This window comes from Drosophila novamexicana, unplaced genomic scaffold (assembly GCF_003285875.2).
Source record: "Drosophila novamexicana strain 15010-1031.04,08,12 unplaced genomic scaffold, DnovRS2.1 tig00000986-arrow-arrow-pilon, whole genome shotgun sequence".
In the NCBI taxonomy this organism is placed as follows: Eukaryota; Metazoa; Arthropoda; class Insecta; order Diptera; family Drosophilidae; genus Drosophila; species Drosophila novamexicana.
In genome coordinates, this window is record NW_020824835.1 from 1,403,959 (window position 1) to 1,408,266 (window position 4,308).

Sequence of the window (4,308 nt, forward strand, 5' to 3'; positions counted from 1 at the left end):
TAAATAAAGGAAAGAAATAGATATTGGAAGCCGTCCCAATTCTGTCATACGTATGCATACATACATATGCATGACATATATGTATGCCATCGGAGACGCACGTTCTTTGGTTTGTTTGTTATTAAGGTTTTATCAGTTGCACGCGCATTATTCCAAATCATATTGTTACTTATATATATATATATATATATATATATATTTATATTAATAAAGTGTGCGTATAAGTCACCGAATCGCATTTCACAATAACAAATAACAACTGGACGTTGCGATAAGATGGGGACCCGTACGATTTCCAGATTTTTCAATATGAAATTTCAATAATCCACCAATTTGGCCAATTTCGCCTTTTTCGGATAACAAGAACACGCTTTTGGTTATTATTTAATTATTTGTTAATTTGCCTTGATTTGGACAATTCTCGGTTACATTGATTAAGATCCTGCAAGATTCCCTTTTTCAGAATTTGGTTCAAACAAACTTCTTTGTATTAAAAAAAAAAAACAAAACATCAATAAATTTTCCGTTTTGTTATAGCAACTGATAAAAAAAAGAGATTATTCATAGTCTTGCTCTTATCTACAGATAAAGCATCGCATAGGTATTAACTTTCTAAGATAATTGCATAATCTTGTTTTTCAAAATCGAACATGTCAGAAAACTGGAGCTTTAAAGTATCCTCTTAAGTTGAAGTACGCTCGTATGCTTGCGCTTATCAACATACTGTCATACTAACTTCCTTTTCCGCATTCCACACCAATGCCAGGTGTATTTGGATGTATTATGGTCTAGACATCTAACCCTACATTAAACACACTGCCGCAGGCGTGGGTAAACTTCCTGTCTGGACTAAATGCGTCAACTTGCACTTTGGTGTCGATAAAAAGAATAATGAAAACATTTATAAAGCATATATATATGTTTATATGTGTATATAATGTTTATATATATATATATATATTTGTAGATATATGGTGTTCTCAGTCAAATAATAGAAATGACTTTGGCGCAATCTAGCGCCTGTTTATATTTACCAACGACAAATATTTTGTAGTATACTTGTTCTACTACGGTTACGGGTTTGTTTACAAGTTGGACAGTCAGGGTACGACCGAGTGTGATGTTTTATGAGCAATATATATATATATGTTATTTCCTGTTGTTTTTCTGAAAGTTTTTGTCGAGGCAGTTGACCCCTTCATGCCTGCGGTTGCTATAAAAAAAAAAATGAAATAGTTCCAAGAAATGCCTCAACAAGTACCAAAAATCGACTCAAGCGACACAATGCAGGCTCAAGGTAAAAAAAAAAAGAAAGAGAGCGAGAGCGAGAATAAAAGGGAGAAAGAGAGAAATACACTTTTTGTTAGATAACATAAACTATTGCAAATTTTGTAGCCCCCTTGTTGGGCACCCTGGGCAACATTTGATTTGATTGATTTGATACGGAATCCAGTTATCAGACTTACATATACCCGTTACTCTGGTTAGTCAGTCTATAGTTTATGTTTGGGCAGGTATTTATAGCCTCTATAAATATATGTGCACACGTATATAATTGCCCATTGGCTGTAAATAATCTAGTCAACGATTTACTTTTTAACTGGAATTTTGCACATGCTGTATTTGATTTTGGATTTCCTAAAAAAATTACTTAACACTGCAATCGTATACCTATATCATGTGTATACAATTTGTTTACTTTCCATGGATTTAGCAAGAATTAAGCTTCATATATAGTTATCGGTACAAATGTTTGTATAACCTGTACCAAGAAGCCGGACATATCAAATATCTAAAGCCATCTTATAGATAGGCGAATGCTGTGCTAATTCTACATTAATCCTATTTATAATGGGTTTGAAAATCACGTAGAAGGGCGGTAACTTAAGAGTTTGAAGGTGACCGAGTGAGACGGAGCAAGAAAGATACCGATTGAATGGATTAACAAGTGAAAGAGAAAGATAGAGAGAAAAAGAGAGATGGTACCAGCAGCAAATTAGATATAAAGAGAGCGTGAGAGAGAGATATTAGAGACATGCTCAATTTTTATATAAAATTGTATAAATTATTAATTTACATAAAGACACCTACTTAAAATTGTATAAAAGCCAAAGAAGTGGAAAAATAGTTTTATGTAATTCATAAAAAAAAACCCATATTAAATGTTTTCCACAATTTTTATATGCATAAGATATCATTTATAGACAATCTAATTTAAATGGTTGTTATATGCCGATCACCAATATAAGCTGACATTATTTGTATTCAATTAAATGATCGTAATTTCAAAATCCGAGGTAAACCCACAAACGCTTAAAATTCAATCAATCAAAGCAACCAGTCTACACCTTAGAATTGGGACTTTATTTAAAGTGCAAATTCTCCACACATTGTAACTCTCCACAGCAAAGTTGTAGCAGCAGCCAGAAGCCGCTGCTATTTCTGCTTCAGTCGCTGTCTCCGCTGACGTCGCTGTCTCCGCTGGCGTCGGCGTCTCAGTTGGCGCCGCTGTTGAGGCTGTTTGCGGATCACAAAGCGGAAATAACGTAATTTCAAAACGGCAATTTTTGTAGACCAGTTTCTTTCTTTGTGTTTTATATGATTTTTTGAATACTCTGAACCCATTAAAAATGGGTAAAAAGGTTACAAGGATGTTGTACAAATAAGGTAACACGCCGAAGGAGGCATCTCCGACCCCATAAAGTATATATATTTTTGATCATTATGTGAACTCGTTGATCTCAGAACCATATATGAGCTGGACACTAACACGTGTTTTTTGTTTCTGTCTAAGTATGCAGGTCTAACATATGTAAGTATGATTTATTAAACTTTTTCGAAGCATCAGTTGTTGTAATCGACGGTTTTTTTTTAAAGGGTATAATATGGCATTGTTAAGTTCTGGTTTGTTTCAAATGATCGCATGCCCCGATGTGCATAATTGTGTGTTTGGTGCAAGTAAGTACATATGTATGTATAATACACGAAAATGTTTGAGGTTGGTTATTGATGTCTATAAAACGTGTTAAATACTTACAAATGCATACACACATGAGCACGTAACGACCACACAGATTTCGAATTACTCAATGAACGAGCCAATTGCTCCGTTAGCTCTACACACGAGCTACCGGCCCAGGGCTGCTGAGCAGCGATCCGGCTCCATTGCATGTCGTGCGTGTGTTCGCCTCTCTTTATAACGCTCTCTCGCTCACACTAGCGCTTTGCCGCTTCGAGACACGCTTTTTTTTTCTCAATTGCACTATGTGTGAGTGAATGAATGCAGCGAGTACAGCGTAAACAGCAAAAGGCAAGCGCAAGTGCGAGCAGCTCTCGTGGTTGTTGTTATTGTTGTAACTGTGAATCAAGTGAATGAAATTCAGCGCGTATTTTGAATGACATTTTCAAGTGTGCGTGTGTGTGTGCGTGTGTGTGAGTGCTTTTGGAATGCAAGTGTGTAAATAAAAATTGTCAAGATTCATAGGAAAAGCAACAACAACTTTTATATACGTATGTATGCATATGTATGTATATAGAGAATGCCTGGACGTCAATGCGCTGATTTTGATAACAAGTTGAGCCCCGGAGAACAGAGGAGAGAGCTTTATTTTGGTATGTGTGCTAACACACAAGTATTTATTTATTTAATTATTATTTATGATTAGCTTTTCAGTTCGCTAGCGAGTGCGAGCGAGTTAGCTAAGTTGCCCAATTTGTGTGGCTGTTGCCGCAGACGACGTCAGCGTCTACGTTGCTTAGTCTCTTGCCTATGCAATTTCACAAGCGTCTCGAATGTATGCGTCTGTGTGTGTGTGTGTGTACTGTTTATTTGATTTCATATTTTGAATTTATCAATGAAATTATAATTTACACCCACCCTCACACACACACACAGAACAGTGTAAATTAAAGTGATTGAGTTTCATTCACAGGCCACAGTTCTATATTTTAAAGCATAAAGTAAGTGCACACATACAAATATACATGCATACATACATACATGCATACATGTTTATTTAACCCCACTTATACGAAATGAATTATTATTGCCATACGACTTATGCTCTGTGTATTTCCCCATTCCCAACGTTGTTGTTGTTTTATTTGTGGTAGATATGCATGTTTACGCATTCAGATAAGCGGATTTTTATACCCTTGCAGAGGGTATTATAATTTTGTCTTGAAATGTGCAACGCATAGAAGGAGACGCCATTAAGTGTATATATTCTTGATCATTATCAACAGCCGATTCGATATACTCATGTGCGTCTGTGTGCTCCTATATGTCGTACATATGTCGGAACCGGC